Source organism: Hyperolius riggenbachi, chromosome 2 (assembly GCF_040937935.1).
Source record: "Hyperolius riggenbachi isolate aHypRig1 chromosome 2, aHypRig1.pri, whole genome shotgun sequence".
NCBI lineage: Eukaryota > Metazoa > Chordata > Amphibia > Anura > Hyperoliidae > Hyperolius > Hyperolius riggenbachi.
The window spans coordinates 150,994,953-151,015,432 of record NC_090647.1 but is presented as its reverse complement, the minus strand read 5'-3'; positions in this window follow the sequence as shown (position 1 = coordinate 151,015,432).

The window sequence follows — 20,480 nt, the reverse complement described above, 5'->3', positions numbered from 1 at the left end:
GCCTTTGCAGTGTTTGGGGACAGGCACAAGTTGAGACACAAGAATATCTGCAGGTATCCTGCAGCTCACAGCACTGCCCCCTTTCTTTCCCTCCTACAGTTGACTTTGGATGGAGCAGCAGCGTGTGTACAGAGCATAGAGCAGCTCTGAGGAACTTAACAGAGTCAGTTATGAGCACAGCCCTGTGCCCTTGCTGTGCGAATGCTTCACATTCCCCTTCATTACCAATGTTAGCTGTCCTCATTATTATCTGTATCCAAACTGCTTCTGATCTATCCCGTTGTTGGTTGGTCGGATGGGAAATTGCATTATGTGAACCCAGCATGTACACATAATGTCCTACCATATATTTATACTGTAATTGTGCCTGGCTGAGGGAGACCTGTCAGGAATCCCCCCTTTTGGAAATCCTGGGTTTGCCCCTGGCTGCAGCTGTAAAATCTTCTTGAACTACCCAAGTAATCACTTCCCATGTCATTCGCTTTTCAGGTGAGAATGGTGCTGAATATGTGTCCACTTCCAATTGCCAAATGCCATTATTAAAAAGACGGAATCGGCTACACGTAGTCCCAACATTGCTCTGCTGGAGCACATGTGTTCAGCTATCATGCCTGCCATCCTTGGGCTCTTACCCACAATCCTGCTATAGCCATGAGGTTGTTTCTGGTGATTTACACCCCATCTCTCCACATGGAGAGTTAGTATAATTTTCCCAATAACATTCTGCTGGTATTTAACTATTATGAGCAATCAAATTTTATTACTATTTTGTGGTCCAAGAGAGACCCTCATTTATCTTCTCCCTGGATTCTTAGCTGCCGAGAAATGAAATATAACAAGCTATAAATACACTTACTAAAATTAAACGTACATCTTTGCCGTTACGACTATGGCAAATCAACCCCAAGTGGCATCGGCGTTTCCGCGCATAATCACTGAAAAATGAAATGTCAGCTATTCTTATCGCAAGCTGCAGAAAGGAAGCGTACCACCCATTGTGTGGCGCAGAAAGAGGAAGAAATAGCCCAGATTCCTTTCATCTGTTCCCAGAATCTTGGCTGTTTATCAGATCTGGCAGGAGATGCCATTGCCGACGTGTCAGGCTGGAATCCTGGAGCTGGTAAATGGCAGATCTTTCCAAATCTGTAATGTAATAATAACTGCAGAAATGGGATTAACTCTCAGAAACTGAGACTACACAAGGCTTCCAAATCAAATGAAATCTCCAAGCATTAGCATGTGTAATTACAAGAGCCATGTTAATTTGCTTATATTCAAACTCCTTAAGGGTGTTTTGCAGCCTCTCTGTGATTTGTGTGTATGTCATGTAATTGCATGTTGCCATCATTAGCCGGAACAAATGAAAAATGAAAGGAGAAACACAAGAAAAATTGAGATGAGGAGGATCAGCAAACATAAAAGGCATTGTGCAAGTTACACACACGCAGCTACTCCAGTCATAATTATCCCTGAAGCTGCCCACATTTACATCTGATAATAATTGATTATGTTGACAGGTTTCCAAAAAATAAAGCGATACTAACATCTGTTTGTGGAATTACTGTGCAAAGTATAAATACAAGAGGAAGTTGTGTCTGCGTTTAATTCATTTTATGAATACACTAAGCGAACACTCTCAACATAAGCCAGATACAGTAATTTGATGTTTGCTGCTCGTTTTTATAGCTTGCAGACACTTCCTAATGCTTTATTTCTATTTTCCGCCCTTTAGAAAAGTCTACTGATCTTGCTATTTGGGTAAGTTCACAGTGCTCAGTTACGTTACGCCATAACGAGCTTTTTATAACTGAGAATATTGCACTGCAACAAGAGTAAATGCAACGTTCACAGTGCATACGGTGCAAACGGTCTACGGTAAAATAACAGATCCTGCTCTGTGTTTATGCAAATATATGAGTTGACACACTCAATGTTAGTCTACAGTAACACTTGTATGTTGGAATTTTCTGCATTACATCGTACTATATTATAGGGATTGCACAAGCGTACATCTGTACAAAGCAGGTGTTGATTAATACGTGTCTTGAACACACCTTTCCTTACTATAAGGAGACGCCCTTAGCATCACCAATTGAATGGATTTTTTATATTTGGAGATGGCAGGCCGCAATAAAAAGCTTGCTGTAGATATAGAGGACTTAACCTCCCTAGCGTTCTGATTATATGCGGCGCACGGCCGCGGGAGAGGTTTTTTTTGGCTAATTTTTTTTAACATGTAGCTAGCCTAGCGCTAGCTACATGCTTCCCCCCTCCCTTCGCTATCCCACACACCCCTCCGATCGCCGCCGGCGCAAATACCCAACAGGAAATCCCATTCTGAATGGGATTTCCTATATGGGCTTTCCCCGTCACCATGGCGATGATCGGACTGACGTCATTGACGTCAGGGGGAGTCCCGATCCACCCCATAGCGCAGCCTGGCGGTGATTGGCCAGGCTGCGCAAGGGGTCTGCGGGGGGGGGGGCCCTCTTTCGTGGCGGGTAGCGGCGACGATCGGAACAAACACGTAGCTAGCAAAGTGCTAGCGGCGTGTTTGAAAAAAAAATGTATGCAAATCGTCCCACCAGGGCCTGAGCAATCCAGTGCGGCGGTACTGGACGAGCTGAGCTCGTCCGTAACGCCCAGCTGGTTAATAGGGTGCAGGCATACATATTAACAATAACAATTCTATAGCGCTTTTCTCCCATCGGACTCAAACCGCTTAGGCTCTCTCAGATTCAGTAATTGGTAGTAGGACATTATTAACACAACAAAAATTATATTTCTGCAAATGCCAAACTGAACAGGTGGGTTTTCAGTCTGGATTTAAACACGTCCAGAGATGGAACTGTCCTGATCTGCTGTGGTAAGGAGTTCCATAATGTAGGAGCGGCATTACAGAAGGCTCTGGGACCAAAAGTTTCCAGGTGGACTCTGGGTATGACTAGATTATTAAAACCTGTGGATCTGAGATTGCGGGGATTGCTACGCAGCTGCAACATTTCTTTTGTGTATCCAGGGCCCAGATTATGTAGTGACTTAAATGTCAATAGGCCGGTCTTGAACAGGACCCTCCATTTTATAAGTAGCCAGTGAAGGGAGTGCAGGACTGGTGTTATGTGGCAGTGACTGGGTTGGTTGTTTAACAGTCTGGCAGCAGTATTCTGTATCAGCTGTACGCGGTACAAGTCCTTTTTGGAAGGCTGGTGTAGAGAGCACTACAATAGTCCAGTCGGAATGTAATGAAGGCATGAACTAAGGTTGGCTGATCTTCTGGGGGGATGAGGTACTTGATTTTTGCGATGTTCTACAGGTAAAAATAGGATGATTTCAGCACCCATCAATTAGAACTCCCAGGCTACTCACATGTTCAGAGCTTAGTAGGTATGTGCCTCCGATTCCCAGTGGTGAACACTGCAAGTGAAGTTGTTTTGTTGTAATGTGCTGCCCTCCAATCACAAGGACTTCAGTTTTATCTGCATTTAGTCTGTTGTCACTCGTCCATTGCTGTAGTTCACCTAAGCAGGCGTATATAGTTAGAGTTGGGTCTGTCACACCAGGCTTGAAGGAAAGCTATAGTTGGGTGTCGTCAGCATAGCAGTGGTATGTCAGGCCATGTTTTTGGATTAGTCATATTGATTACCAATTCTCAACTATACCTCCCATTTCACTTACAAAGAGACAGTTATATTTTGAAATGTTTGACACTAACGGCGCACATCTATGATGCAATTTTGATTTTTATGCCTTTATTACATTGCATGCCACTGCAACCACATTACTTGCTACCCTGTGCTGCATTTTATGTGTGTTGTGTAGCAATGCAACACACTTCTCTACTGTGAATGTAGCTTTAGGCTGGATTCACAGTGGTCAGTTGCATAACATATGCATTATAATGTGTGTGTACTGCAATGCAGACTGGGCAGAGGCTTTAATGCAAAGCCTGCATGCAGGACCGGATTTACCATAAGGCATTGTAGGCATGTGCCCACAGGCGCTTGATGATGGAAATATGGCTCACTCCCCCACTCGAGCACCTCCTTCCCTATGCAGAGTCCCAAGGACAGTGTAAATAAGAGGTTTCTCACCCTGCTCTCAGCATTCTACTGACGAGACCTCCCTTCAGTCAGAGGCACCTTTAGATACTTAATACTGAGGTTATTCTAGCTACCTAATACTTGGGGGTATTTCTAGCTACTTAATATTGAGAGTACTTCAGGATACCTAATACTAAGGGACACCTGTAGCTACCTATGACAAGCAGGAGAAGGAAGTGACAGCTGGGAAAGCCAGCACACTCGGTGTGCAGTTTGGTGGGGGTTTGTAGGTTCCTGGAGGGCAAAATCTAAGGTGTCAGGACATCTGGGCCTATAGGCTTCTGTGAGGTAAATCCAGGCCTGCCTGCATGTGGCAAGATAGAATAATGTGATCTGTTACAATGCAGTGAACAGGCCCATAGAATTGTATGGGCAGTGTTTTGACATGCCGAATTATTCTGTGACACAACTGAACACTGTGAACAGGGCCTAAATCAACTAATGAGGGTCCCCCTGCCATCACAAACCTGTACTGTCTACCTTTTGGCCACAAAAGCAGGTCTAGATTGTAAGATGCTGTCTTACCTGTCAGAGGCAATTTGAAGCCTATTGCATATCCCTCAAAAATCACTTTAATTCTCCCAAATGTTACCTTTTGTATTGACTGCAATTAATTTCACCTTACTTACGCATTTTCACAAAAACATTCTGGTCTCCAGGCGCCTGAAGCAAAGCATAATTGGGGAGCTTAATGCATCAATATATTCAATACATCACAACATTTGGAAGTGTAGAGGTGGTACACAAAAATCCAATATTCACTTCCTATCGATGAGTATGCAGATAAAAATGATCAGATTGTCTGATGACTGGAAGTGAATTTGCCTACGGACCAATCAGAAATAATGGTACCTATGTATTATCCCATCTAGAAAGTTTGGCAGCTTTTTGTTAAACTTCTGTTTGCACTGCGGAATATGTTGGCGCTATATAAATAAAAAAAATAAATAATAATAATCCCCTAGCCAGATCTAACCATTTTTGGAAAGCTGAAAGTCCCGTCTTTCCTTTGCACTGGGTCCCAAGTCAATGCGATGCCCCATTCCCAAGTTAGGGGAGGTTTGGGGGACGAGTGTCCCCTGCACTTTGCTGAAGAGAGCACAGTGGAATTGAGTCTCCTGTCCATGCCAGTAAGACAGAGAGGATACGAGGGTGCATAGCTGCGCTGCTCCTTCATCTGTAATGAGAGACCCAGGGCACATGACATAAGTTTTGAAGTCAGTTTTATGCTGCGAAGAAATAAGAAGACCTACCAGGTGTGCTGCTTATCATCTTGTCGGGTTCATGCCGTACTTCTGTAATTGCACTTTCTGCAGCCAAGTTATGGGGTTCAAAACCCCATAACTTAGGAACTGAGCATCATACCAACTCAGGACCCGGTGCGACAGAAAGCCGGGACTTTCAGCTTTCCAAAAATCGTCAGATCTTACTGGGGGAGCAGACAGAACTTTAACAAAAAGCTGCCAAACTTTCCAGACGGGATAATACGTAAGTACCGAAATAATTAATAGATGTTTTCTTGCCCATTGTTGATCAGTACAGCATATGTTTTACCATGCACATGTAGACAGCCTATCTGTGTAACAAAGGATCAGCGATAAAAGCAGTAGTACACATGACATTTGTACTGTTTTTGTTTTTCCTATTGATCACTGATCTGGAAATTTGTTTCAGTGATCAACTGGCCAGATCTTTAAGTGACAGCGACCCCCAAGTACATTCTTATCTTCCATACCCTGCCTACTGAAAGCAGTTCCACTGTGAACTGCACCATTGTCCCTCCTCCTCTCTCCACAGCAGCAGTGCACATCACTCTACAGCACTCATGTGCTGTAGTGCCTGCCGCCTGCTTGATAATGCTTGATCCAGACGAGGCACACTAATAGTGTGTTGGCAAGCACCAGTGAATGGGAACCGCATTTAAAAAAATGAGACATATACTTACCCAAGGAGAGGGAAGGCTCTGGGTCCTATAGAGCCTTCCGGCTCCTCTCCTGGTCCCCTCGTTCCAGTGCTGGCTCGCCCGGTAGCAGTATTTGACCAAATTAGTCAAATACTGCTTTACCCGGCCGAAGGAGGCTTCAGAAGTCTTCAGGGAGCCAGAGTGCTCCTGAAGAAGGGCGGCCCTATACTGCACCTGCGCAAGCACGCTCTCTTGCACGCTCATGCCTGTGCCGTATGGAGCCGCACATCTTCGGGAGGACACGGCTCCCGAAGACTTCCAAATACCCTTTCGGCAGGGGATTGAAATGGGAAGGGGGGGGGGCCAGAACAGGATAGAGAGCAACGAGAGAGGAGACAGAAGGCTCTATACGACCCAGAGCCTTCCCTCTCCTTAGGTAAGTATTTGCTTCCTTTTTTTTAAATGCGGTTCCCATTCACTTTAAAAAGTATCTGCAGGTGCTGTAGTTTATTGGTCCATTTTCAAGCGGCATAAAATTAATAAAAAATTAGCATCAACTCAGAATTATTAGCACAACTAACCATTCCTAATTAGGAATACTTCATAATTGTACACAGATGCATTTCAAACATTTCTTTGTACATACCTGCATGTATTCATGCTTGTTTTTAATATTTCCAAACCTTGTATAATGCTTTTGTCTTCCCGCTGATAAGCTTATGCCAGCAGCGTGAGGCTCCCCCCTCTCCAACCTGTAAATCTTTGGCTCAGTTGAGCATTCTTGTTTATGTTGAAGCTGAAGAAATCTTCCTGAAGGTGAACAGATGGAGTCTGAGGCATCAGCTGCCCTGTGGTGTTCATGGACAGTTTTTCTGCTCCTGGCAAAGGGGGTGGATTAAATATTTACTACTTTGTGATGAATGTTAATTATAAGCTAATTGCGGCCTACAGGCTCAATGAAATGGTCACCTAGAAATGTAGAAATAGTAAAAATGTCAAAAATGTTCTTATATGAGGGTAATCTAAATAAAAAAAAACCCTCAAAATGTAGCTTCCTAAATGTTGAAACTCAATCTGCTAAGCAGATGTGAATGTAAAGTACATTTTTTTAAGTCATAACTGAAGAATAATCTCAAAAGAATTCTAAAAATTGTAGAGAAAGCGGTTTCCATAAAGCTGTACCACAGATGAATAAAAACAGCCAACTATGTTCTACATAGCTATGTTAACATTCATGTTTTAATACAGCTAACGTAAGTACCTGATTCTTTTCTTACTTGAGCATCATGTGATTCCTGCAAAGTAGCATGTAGGGGCTGAGAGGAGGGGGACTGTACTGTGAACCAAAAAACAAAGTAAAGTGGTCTGCGGGCCTCAGGAATCAGAAAATGATGCGGGGAGTTCTGATGGGAAAGAGGATTATTACACCGCTAAACTTCCGATCCATACAAATTCCCAATCAGATCTCGACCCTTTGTGGATGCTTTAGCCAATCCATTTATTTATTTTGATATCACACAGCGGTTATACAGCATAATGAACCAGCACAACGTTTCGGGCAGATTGCCCTTTGCACTTGACAAAGGGCAATCAGCCCGAAACATAGTGCTGGTTCATAATGCTGTATAACCGCTGTGTGATATCAAAATAAATACAAGCATTGGATAAAGCATCCACAAAGGATAGAGATCTGATTGTGAATTTGTATGGATTGGAAGTTGACCCTTTTTGCCATCAACACTCCCCGCTTCATTTTCTGATTCCTGAGGCCCGCAGACCACTTTACTTTGTTTTTTGGTTCACAGTACAGTCCCCATCCTCCCTTCCCCCTATGTATGATGGTCCTTCGGCATGATCTTTTGTTGTGTAACAACTTTCTCTTGCTGTCCCATTGTGCCTACAGATTGTTCACATATGCGTATGGTACAATATGTGTACCATCTATTGATATTTACCAGAAAATCTAATAGTTCAACAACTGATTGAAGACACACTTAAAGGATACCAGAGCCAAAACTCTTAGGAGAAACGGGGGGAGCAGGTATGTATGGGGACCTGTCCTGATAGCCACTGCTTCTCCAGTTCTCCTCTGCCCACCCTCCTTCTTACCTAAAGACCCCCCGCCAGCCTCTTCTGGGTCGACGGAGTCGGGTCTCACTGTGCAGGCACTAGCTGACTTACACATGTCCCTCAACGCGCGAACACGGCTGGGAGTGCTCTGCGCACAATGTCATGATTACGTTATGCGCAGAGTGCTCCCGGCCGTGGTCGCGCACTGAGGGGCACGTGCAAGTCGGGCAAGAGCCTGCGCAGTGAGACCTGAAAGAGGCTGCCGGAGGGGCTTTAGGCATATAAGGAGGTCGACAGAGGAGAACGGGGGGGGGATCGGTAGCTCTCAGGACAGGTCCCAATACATGCCTTCTCCCCCCTCCCCCCCCCCCCACCACCGTTTCTCCTAATAGTTTCGGCTTGGGTATCATTTAAGTAGCCCCTACACGCATTGATTTTCCCTGGCAGATGCAATCACTCTGATTGAATCTGATGGAAATCTATAGCACTATGAACCACATCAATCGTAATTTTGATAGCTTCATGGCAAATATCGGTCGAAACTACTTTCAGACTTGGTGGGGGAGCAGCAGTAGCTTGATGGCTTATGGAGCTGCAATGTATCCAAAAGTGCAGTGCTGCTATTCAAAACATTTCTCAGTAGATTTCATGGTGAAATATATATAAAAAATCTGTGTTAACTGTATGGGGATTCGATCCCTCTCTGATCAGATTCAGATTGGGTGGCAATTTAGATGTAAATGGCCCCTTGTATTGTTTTCTGATTGGTCTGCAGCAGGATTCACTTTTATTTCTTGGACAGTCCAAATACAAGACTGCATTGTTGACTAGATCTGAATGAAATATCAGTAAATTTGTATTACTCCTCCTCAGAGTAATCACAATATGCAGTGTGCATACAAGCAAAAATCAACATTATTATTGATTTATAAAGCGCCAACATATTCCGTGGTACTGTACAAAGTAAGAAATTAACATGGGGTACATAAAAGAACAACAGTAAAATACAAAACATAAAAAAATACCTATAAATGAAAGAAATGCTACTGGAGCTTTTACTGGTCCAAGCCCTATCCCATAGAGCCATATCAATCCCTGCCATGTACTGATGAGGACCAAAAGTTGAAAATAGGCTGTATGCATGTGGGGTTGATGTGGCTGTGTAAAATGTAAAGCCTTAGGCGTGTTATACACCAGCGGTTCTGGATGCAAGCCTGGCTACAGGGGCATATAGAGATAATTTGAATTTGCATATTAGGTAGCGGTGCATTATGGGTAACCACAGATGTTCACTTAAAGCTAAATTATTGCTAGTACCTTCTGTTTTAAAGGGAATGTCCAAGCAAAATAAAAAAATGAGTTTCACTTACTTGGGGCTTCTACCAGCCCCATGCAGCCATCCTGTGCCCTCATAGTCATTCACTGCTGCTCCAGTCCCCCGCTGGCAGCTTGCCGACCTCGGAGGTCGGCGGGACGCATTGCGTACATTTTTACGCATTCCCGCTAGTGCAGGAACATTAACACATACATTTTTACGCGTTACCGGGTCCATGCGTAAATTTTTACGCATTGAACTAGTAATGCGTAAAAATGTATGTGTTAATGTTCCTGCACTAGCGGGAATGCGTAAAAATGTACGCAATGCGGCCAGCCGACCTCCGAGGTCGGCAAGCTGCCAGCGGGGGACTGGAGCAGCAGTGAATGACTACAAGGGCACAAGATGGCTGCATGGGGCTGGTAGAAGCCCCAGGTAAGTAAAACTCATTTTTTTTATTTTGCTTGGACATTCCCTTTAAGAAGGCAAATCACACTCAGTATTCTCTGTAAGGCCCAGTTCACATTAGCGTTCGCTGTCCGGATTCGCCTGATCGGATCCGGACCGTATACTGTACAAACGGAACGGACGTTCCGCATAGCAATGCAAAGTCTATGCGGCCGTTCACACGCGTCCGTTACGTACGGAACGGAGCCGGATCGGATCCGGACACTTTTCCAACATGCTCTATTTTTTGGTCCGGATCATCCGGCCGACGCACCCGGACCGGAGCCTGACTGCACCATCCGTGCATAGAAACCAATGGGAAACGGAAAGCACAGAACACACTGGCTATAAAAACCTGACGTTCTACCCCACTTCCTATGCGTTTTCTAGCGGCCATTTTGGATGGAGACACATGGGCCCAGCATTTCTGGAGTGGAGCAGCAGTGACAGACGTGCTGGAGCTGTTTGGCAGTATGTCGGACGTGGAGGTGAGGCCCTACACAGCGGAGGACCTGATTCTACATGTGCACCTTCTGCTGACCTCTCAGACCCCAACAATATTTATATAGTTTGTTATCTCTTTTACCAAACGGATCCGGATCGCAGCCGTATCAATACGTATGCAAATGGACCGGATCCGGATCGGAACCGTACGGTTCCGATCCGGATTCGATCCGGTCCGGTCATCCGGTCCGTTCTTTACAGAAACACAAGTGTGAACGGGGCCTAACCAAATCCCAAAAAAATTTCACCGCTACAAAGAAAGTCAAATCATTTGATCCCGGGTCACCATGAGCTCTCTGGGTGTACTGTAATACAAACTAGCACTTATTTCTACTAACATGTACTGTGTAAGTTTTCAGATTCTACTTTGCTTTGCCTGCCCCCTTCTGGTTCAAAACATACTTACAGATTTGATACAATACAGTGTAAATCTAAGTTGTTAGGGTAATTTCATGATATAAACATGATAACAAAGATGCTAGTTAAAATCAAACAATACAATTGGCTTTTAACTGTCTAAAGCAAACATTAAAATATAGAGTTAACAGATATATTTTGGGTAACTGAAGAGATTACAGATGCAAGCATTGGAGACAGCTTTCTCAACAGCCTGCAATCATAATATATTTAGTTAGCCAAAATGATATTTATCAACTGCATTTTTACTGTAGTTGTAATAATCCACAGAACCCCTTTAAACAAAAAATACAACATACACAGTTCCACTGTTCTCCATCTTGGGAGAACATTAAAGGGATTCTGTGGATTATTAAAACAACAAAATCTGACACTTACCTGGGTCTTCTATCGTCCCCTGCAGCTGTCATGTCCCACGACTTCCTCCTACGAACACCTGTTTCCCGCTGCTGGTTCCAGTCCACATAGCCGTCTGACGCAACCATGACCGCGCACGTGCTCGCTCCCGCTGCATCTCCGGGAGCTTACTGCCTCGTACTGCGCCTGCGCAGTAAGCTCCCTCTAATTTGTCTAATTAGAGGAATAATTGACCAGTGCCGGCGGCGGAGAACGGAGAATCGTAGGAGGACGGCGCAGGACATGACAGCTGCAGGGAGCCGATAGAAGCTCCAGGTAGGTGTCAGTTTTTGCTGTTTTTAATTATCCACAGAACCCCTTTAAGCTATATACACATGTGTAGCAAATATCTCCTTATATATTTAATGATGGTTTTGGATGAAAGTTTACCTGCTACCACTGTACTGTTTGAGATTTTGCCGTGCAACACATTCTGTCTTATGAAAGTGAGAAGAAAGAGCAGAAGGTGTTCTGCCGCAGTTCTCAATAGGAACTTCAGTAGCAGTCAGTAAAGACTTTTTCCCCTAAGGACTGATAAAAGCAAGGCCATGGACGTCACGAGCGGCTGATTCATAGTTACATAGTTATTTTGGTTGAAAAAAGACATACGTCCATCGAGTTCAACCAGTATAAAGTACAACACCAGCCTGCTCCCTCACATATCCCTGTTGATCCAGAGGAAGGCAAAAAAAACCCTTACAAGGCATGGTCCAATTAGCCCCAAAAGGGAAAAATTCCTTCCCGACTCCAGATGGCAATCAGATAAAATCCCTGGATCAACATCATTAGGCATTACCTAGTAATTGTAGTCATGGATGTCTTTCAACGCAAGGAAAGCATCTAAGCCCCCTTTAAATGCAGGTATAGAGTTTGCCATAACGACTTCCTGTGGCAATGCATTCCACATCTTAATCACTCTTACTGTAAAGAACCCTTTCCTCAATAAATGGCTAAAACGTTTTCCTCCATGCGCAGATCATGTCCTCTAGTCCTTTGAGAAGGCCTAGGGACAAAATGCTCATCCGCCAAGTTATTATATTGCCCTCTGATGTATTTATACATGTTAATTAGATCTCCTCTAAGGCGTCTTTTCTCTAGACTAAATAAACCCTGTTTATCTAACCTTTCTTGGTAAGCGAGACCTTCCATCCCACGTATCAATTTTGTTGCTCGTCTCTGCACCTGCTCTAAAACTGCAATATCTTTTTTGTAATGTGGTGCCCAGAACTGAATTCCATATTCTAGATGTGGCCTTACTAGAGAGTTAAACAGGGGCAATATTATGCTAGCATCTCGAGTTTTGTATTTCCCTTTTAATGCATCCCAAAATTTTGTTAGCTTTAGCTGCAGCGGCTTGGCATTGAGTACGATTATTTAACTTGTTGTCGATGAGTACTCCTAAGTCCTTCTCCAAGTTTGATGTCCCCAACTGTATCCCATTTATTTTGTATGGTGCCAGACCATTGGTACGACCAAAATGCATGACTTTACATTTTTCAACATTGAATTTCATCTGCCATTTATGTGCCCATATAGCCATCCTATCCAGATCCTGTTGCAATATGACACTATCTTACTGAGAGTTGATGATTCTGCACAATTTTGTATCATCTGCAAAAATAGCAACATTGCTCACTACTGCATCTACTAAGTCATTAATAAATAAATAAATTGAAGAGCACTAGACCCAGTACAGACCCCTGTGGGACCCCACTGCTAACAGTCTCCCATTTTGAGTACGATCCATTGACCACAACTCTTTGATTTCTGTCCATTAGCCAGTTCCCTATCCATGCACACAGACTCTTCCCCAGTCCTTGCATCCTCAACTTTTGCACCAGACTTTTGTGGGGAACAGTGTCGAAGGCCTTTGCAAAGTCCAAGTATATCACATCTACAGCATTCCCAATATCTATATTAGCATTCACTACCTCATAAAAGCTGAGCATGTTAGTCAAACAGGACCTGTCTTTAGTAAACCCATGTTGATGCTGAGAAATAAGATTATTTTCTACTATGAAGTCATGTATAGTATCTCTTAGTAACCCCTCAAATAGTTTGCATACAACTGATGTTAAGCTTACAGGTCTATAATTTCCTGGATCTGATTTTTTGCCCTTCTTAAATAATGGGAAAACGTGGGCTGTACGCCAATCCACTGGGACTCTGCCAGTTGAAAGAGAGTCACAAAAGATAAGATAAAGGGGTTTATCTATAACTGAACTTAATTCCCTTAGGACCCGAGGATGCATGCCATCTGGGCCAGGTGCCTTGTCTATTTTTTTTTTTATATAAGAGATTTTTAATTGAGCATTTTTAAACATACAAACAGCTCCTAAAGGGAGCATAGACAGAAACAAAAACAAAACATAAAAATGTAACCATAGTGGGTTAAGTTCCAGTTAATTGACAAAAGTGACAGTATCATAATTAATAAGTAAGTGCATACAGAACCTGACATCAGTGTATGATCAAGGGGAATACAAAAACATGCAGCACAATATGCAAAGGTTGATTCAGCGGAATACAGGCGTGAAACTCCTGGTATATAATAAATCTGAGTATATTGACGTCTATAAGGCAGTATCTTGAACTGAGACAGTAATATCTAGATTGGGGATGATTGTGTCTAAGGAGTCGACCCATTTGGACCAGATTTTGTCAAATTTACGGGGTTGATGCCTTGATTGATATGTTAATTTATAGAGGGGTAAGGCTTGGTTTACCAGTCTCTTCCAGTCATGCAAACTAGGCACCCTATTATGTTTCCATTGCAGGACCAGAGATTTTCTTACATAATAGAGCAGAATCTGAATGAGTGTGGCTTCTCTCCGGCTACATGGGATGTCTGTCAGAACACCTAGCATTTAAGTTTTGAAGTTAAAAACTTCTGGCAAACCTAAAGTGTCTCGGAGGAAGTGGGCTACCGACTTCCAATAGCTATTTACCTGTGGGCAGAACCACACACAGTGGAGGAAATCCGCCTGTCTCTGCCTGCATTTAAAACAAAGACCGTTGTGTAAGGGGCTCATTTTACTCAGACGTGCTGGAGACATATAGGCCTGGTGGAACCATTTCAGGTTAATTAGTTTGTCATGCGCGGCAATAACCGACTTATAATAGGATTCTTCAAAATCCACCCAGTCCTCCTTACTGAAATCAATTCCTGTGCCCGACCATCGCCTCCGGACAGATACAACTTTAGGTGTATTACGAGATGCCAGTACAAAGTTATAGTACCTAGATATTTGCTTAGTTCTATCCTTTTGTAGAAGTAGAGATTCCACTCCTGAGGGTACTAGGTCAACATTATGTAGACCAGTCTGGGCATTTATTGAATGTCGGAGTTGAAAATACCTGAACTGGGCTTGTTGCCTTGTCTATTTTTAATTTTTTTAGTCTTGCCTTCACTTCTTCCTGCGTTAAGTATTTAATATTACAGTTAAAAGATTGAGACTCTTCTGCCTCTGTAATTTGCAACAGTGCTGTTTCCTTTGTGAAGACAGAAGCAAAGAAAGCATTTAATAACTGTGCCTTACCTTGGTCATCCACCATTGAGTTCCCACCCTCATCCTTTAGGAGTCCTATACAGTCAACCTTTCTTTTTTTAGAGTTGATGTACTTGTAAAACTTTTTTGGGTTAGATTTGATATCCCTAGCGATTTGATTTTCAGCTTCGATCTTTGCCAGCCTAATTTCTTTTTTACAATTTTTATTGCACTCTTTATAATTGCTTAGTGCAGCCTCTGTCCCCTCCTGTTTTAGGACCTTATAGGCATTCTTTTTCCTCTTCATTTTATCCCTAACCTTTCTATTCATCCATAGAGGCCTTTTTTTATTCCTAGACATTTTGTTTCCATATGGGATATACATACTACAATATTGATTGAGAATAAGTTTAAAAGCTTGCCATTTCCCTTCAGTGTCCTCCCCTTGTAGTACATTATCCCAGTTCACCAAACCTAGTGCCTGCCTAATTTGATTGAACTTTGCTTTTCTAAAATTCATAGTTTTAGTGGTCCCGCTGCCCCGTGGCCTATCAGTCACCAGATCAAACGTTATCATGTTGTGATCACTATTTCGCAAATGTTCTTGAACCTGCACATTTGATACATTATCTTGTCTATTAGAAATGATCAGATCCAGCAACGCATTCCCCCTAGTTGGTTCCGTTATCATTTGAGTCAAGTAATTGTCCTGTAGTGCTGCCAGAAATCTGCTGCTTTTACCAGAATGGGTAGTATCAATACTCCAGTCAATGTCTGGAAAGTTGAAGTCGCCCATAACTATGACCTCATTTTTACTTGCAGCTTTTTCAATCTGCTGTAGTAATCGCAGTTCTGCAGCTTCATTAATATGAGGTGGTCTGTAGCATACCCCAATAAGCAATTGGCAACTTTTATTTCCACCATGAATATTTACCCAAACGGACTCCACATCTTCGCAATCTTCCTCTATCTCATCGTTGATGACAGCTGTAAAAGAATTCTGAACAAAGAGACAAATCCCTCCTTTTTTCCCCTGTTCTATCCCTCCTAAACAAATTGTATCGTTTTAAATTAGCTATCCAGTCATGGCTTTCATCCATCCATGTCTCGGTTATTCCCACAATGTCATAGCCTTTGTCATTCAGAATGAACTCTAGTTCGTCTATTTTATTTGCAAGGCTCCGAGCATTGGTTACCATGCACTTTATATTTTTACCACCACATTTACCAATTTTGTTTACATGAAATGGGCTACTTGAAGTTTTACCAACCTCCTTAATCTCTACACTGTCCCCACCCCCCTCTCCACCCCCCATAATGTTAGGCTCCCACTGTCTTTTTACCTTATCTTGTCTACATATTGAGACTTTATCCTCCCGCCTCCCCCCAGATCCTAGTTTAAAATCTCCTCCAACCGTTTAGCCATCTTCTCCCCCAATGCAGCTGCACCCTCCCCATTAAGGTGCAGCCCATCCCTGCTGTAGAACCTGTAGCCGACTGCAAAGTCTGCCCAGTTCTCCAGGAACCCAAACCCTTCCTTCCTACACCAATTTCTCAGCCACTTATTTAACTCCCTAAGCTCCCTCTGTCTCTCAGATGTAGCACGTGGCACTGGCAGTATTTCAGAGAACAGCACCTTGGAGGTCCTTGCTTTAAGTTTATCTCCAAGTACCTGAAAAACATTTTTGAGGACCTTCCATCTCCCACTAACTTTGTCATTGGTGCCAATGTGTACCATGACAGCTGGGTCTTCCCCAGCCCCACCCAATAATCTGTCAATTCTTTCCGCTACATGCCGAACCCGAGCACTTGGGAGGCAACAGACTGTACGGCATTCACGGTTTCTTCGACAGATTACCCTATCTGTGCGCCTAATTATTGAACCCCCTACCACCAGTACCTGTCTAGCCTTAGCTGCACTCCTATTCCCTTATGTCAGGTGTCATAAATATAGCACATGCTTTATCTTTAATAAATCAGGCCTATTCAGTAGCACTACTTTGCGGCAGGCATGTCAAGATCAATAAATGACCAGACTGAGTAATATAAATGTATGCCCTGCCCTGTGAATTTTATGGAGGGCCAAAGTTCCTATCTGAAAAAAATACATATTATCCTATACAAATATTTCAATCCATACATGTCTGATTGATGAGATTTTTAAATAGCACAATGCCCTAGAAAAGCTTTGTTGTTTTATTTGATCTATTGAATTAAATAACATGAAAGCAGTAGAAAGCAGTTGTATCAGTTTCACTGACAAATTATGCAAAATTTTCTCACCAACTTTTGAACATACCCTATGAAGGGTACATAACTGCGGCTTTTAACAATGCTGCCTCTTGTAGCAAAAATATTGGGGACTCAAATCTTTTTACAGTTCGCACTGGCCCCTAAACACCACTCCTCCAATACTGCTCAGGTGCGCCCAGTGTTATAAATATTTGTACAGTCTGCATTGAGTTCAGTTCTGGAACAACTCCAGCAAACAGTTTCTCCAATAATATGAAGTTCTCCGATTTCTCAGTATAGGCAAGCCTTCACCGCACCCAGTTACACAGCACTCCCCGATGATTTGGACCTCCCGGGTCACAATGCACATTGGGGATGTTCCTTGACCTATACAACCACCTTGGAACATCTTCACTTCCTCTGCTTCAAATCATCATTCTATATGTCATACAATGGTTTGCCAGGGAAATCACTGTGCAGTGATAGCTTCACATGTGCTGCAGGTTGTTCCTGTTATATTCCCTTAAAATAAAAAGTCTCTCATAGCGTAGTCTATATTTAATATGCATAAAAAGCAGATGTACTTACATAGAAAGACGTTCTGTATGCCCCACAACAAGATATGTTCTTTAGTATAGCAATAGGGAACACAGAGTTTGACCTGAGGGGCCCACGTGGCATCTTCACCATACCTGCCACCTTTTTGAGATAAGAAAAAGGGACAATTTAGAGTGAACCCGAGTCGAAGCTCGAGTTCAAAATCAGACCTCACCCTGAAGAGAGGGAGGCCTCAGCATCCTATTAAGGCTTCCCTCACTGGTCTGAAGCCCCCGTTGCTGAGCGTAGCTCCAACCACAGTTTGCCTTCCTGTATCATGGTAGCGCAGTAGCCATGCAAGCCCACCCACACATGCACAGTAACATGGAGCCCGCCTCTCTGGCTTACTGCACATGCGCGGTTACTACGCAGCCATGATCCAGACAAGCTGTGCAGCCTCAATATGATTAGTGACAATACCTTGTCGCTACTCTTCGGCGGGGAATGGGGCACGCACAGTGACAAGAGACACCAGTCCAGCGAGGGAAGCCTCAATAGGATCCTGAGTCTTCCCCCTCTTTAAGCCTCATCTAGACGGAGCGATCCGGCGGCTCAATTAGCCGCCGGATCGCCTCTTTCGCATCCCCGCGCGTCGGATTTGATCTGCCCTCGTCCCCGCCGGCGCCGCTTATCTTCCGCTCGATTTCCTGCCATTGTCCCCTCGTGGGGAACAAGCAGGGAGTCAGCGGTGGCAAGATCCGACCTGTCGGATCTTATCAATCGAGCCACATCAGCGGCTCGATTGATAAGCCAAATCGTCGCCAGATCGCTACATGTAGACGTAGCTTTAGGTAAGTATCTAATTTTGTACCCAAGCTTCGGCTCGGGTGCTCTTTAACCCCTAATCACGTCCCGCAACACACACCTATTCACTGATAGTAGAAAGAATTCAGAAGTAAAATACAAAGTTTTAAAATTCTTACCAGTCCTCTCTATCATAATTAGCTCTCTTTCATTTTACATTACAAATAAGAAATATATCAATTTAAATGATAGTAATAACATTTGCAGTAAATTAAACACATTTTTCAGTAGAAAAATCCAAATATTTACATTCTGTACATTAGTTCTGAAAGAGGTAGAAATGAGGTAGAAAGAGTGAGAGGGATTTAGTTCCCCAAGAGGGACGGTTCCTCTGAAAAGGAACAGTTGAGCATACCTCCCAACTTTTTGAGCTGAGAAAGAGGGATACTTAAGCCACGCCCCATGCCACACCCCTGATCATGCCCCATCACACCTCTAGTCATGCATACCATAAAGACTTCATAAGAAAAATATGTTGTTTTATAATTCAAACCACACCGGTCCTTTCTATCCTGGTGCATTTTCCTTTATATTAAGGTTTTAAAATTAGTAATGTATCAATTTAAAGAATGGGAATAAAGTTTAGAGTCAATCAAATACATTTTTTAGTAGAGAAATATATATATATATATATATATATATATATATATATATATATATATATATATATATATATATATATTTACATAGAAAGAAAGACAGTCTTGAAAGAGGAGGAAAGAGGGACAGAGGGATTGGGCTCCCAAAGAGGGACTGTCCCTCCAAAAGAGGGACAGTTGGGGGAGCTAAGCTTCACCAGTCGCTGCATTGCCTGTATTGGTACTGTAGTGGCAAATGATCAGGGGCGTCTCACCCACCAGGCAAGTATAGGTGGTTGCCTGGGGCGCCATGAGGTGGTGAGGCGCCATGAGGTGGTGAGGCGCATTCCCCCGCCGCTGCTACTGTGACCATGTTTTTTTTCGTCTTAATATTATATTACCTCCCGACTCAGTCCCCGGTGCTCGGCACGCTACCATGTGCTCAGCAGTGCCTCCACCTCCACTTCTCCCCAGCCAATAGAGCAATCAATACTGCTCTTCTCTGCCAGGCTCCTTCTTTAAAGCCGTGCCCCTTCTTCTCAGTAGCCACACAGGTAAAGTGTTTACCTCCTGTGGCCCAGCTTTTAACTCCGCCCCACGCCAGTCAAACCAGGAGCCAGCGGCCAGCCAGCTTATGCCCCCGACAGTCTGACCCCCCACCTGTGTCACTGGCTGCACACAGACACTGGAGCGAGACAGCCAGGGGACAGATGCAGTCAGAGGCGTCTCTGTCACCAGGCAACTATACATTTTGGCCTGGAGCGCCGTGGGTGGGCGTGGGCGCTCTTTCGCCGCGCTGTGTGCGTGTGGTTTTTTCCCCCCACATTATCAGTTCAGCGCCGGGCCGGCTGTGACAGGCAGCTCAGCCTGTGCCCGGTGCCGCCTACTGGTCCGCCCCCTCTCTCTCCCTTCAGAGCGAGCAGCCGCACGTTAGTTAGTTTATACGTGCTGTGCCGCCGCCTACTAGTTCACCCCCTCTCCCTCTCCGTGCAGCGCGAACTACCGCACGCTAGTTTGTTTATACGTGCGGCGCCGCCCCCCCCCCCGCCTGTCACACGTGCTTGAAGGCACCATGTGACGCACCAGGGACCAGTGCCATCGCCGACTGGCTACACTGCGCACACACTATCTGCCAAAGCGACACCTCACAGTGAGTGCCCTCTGCTCTTGATAATTTTTTATATGCCGCCCTGGCTGGCCCTGAGTCCCAACCCCCCCCTCCCCCCCTCAGCCCGCCCATAACACTTGGCGCAGGCCACATACGATTATTTCCTGGTGAACGCTGGCCACATACAATTGTTTCCTGGTGAACGCTGGCCACATACAATTGTTTCCTGGTGAACGCTGGCCACATACGATTGTTTACTGGTGAACGCTGGCCACATACGATTATTTCCTGGTGAACGCTGGCCACATACGATTATTTCCTGGTGAACGCTGGCCACATACGATTATTTCCTGGTGAACGCTGGCTACATACGGTTATTTCCTGGTGAACGCTGGCCACATACGATTATTTTCTGGTGAACGCTGGCCACATACGATTATTTCCTGGTGAACGCTGGCCACATACGATTATTTCCTGGTGAACGCAGGCCACATAATATTATTTCCTGGTGAACGCTGGCC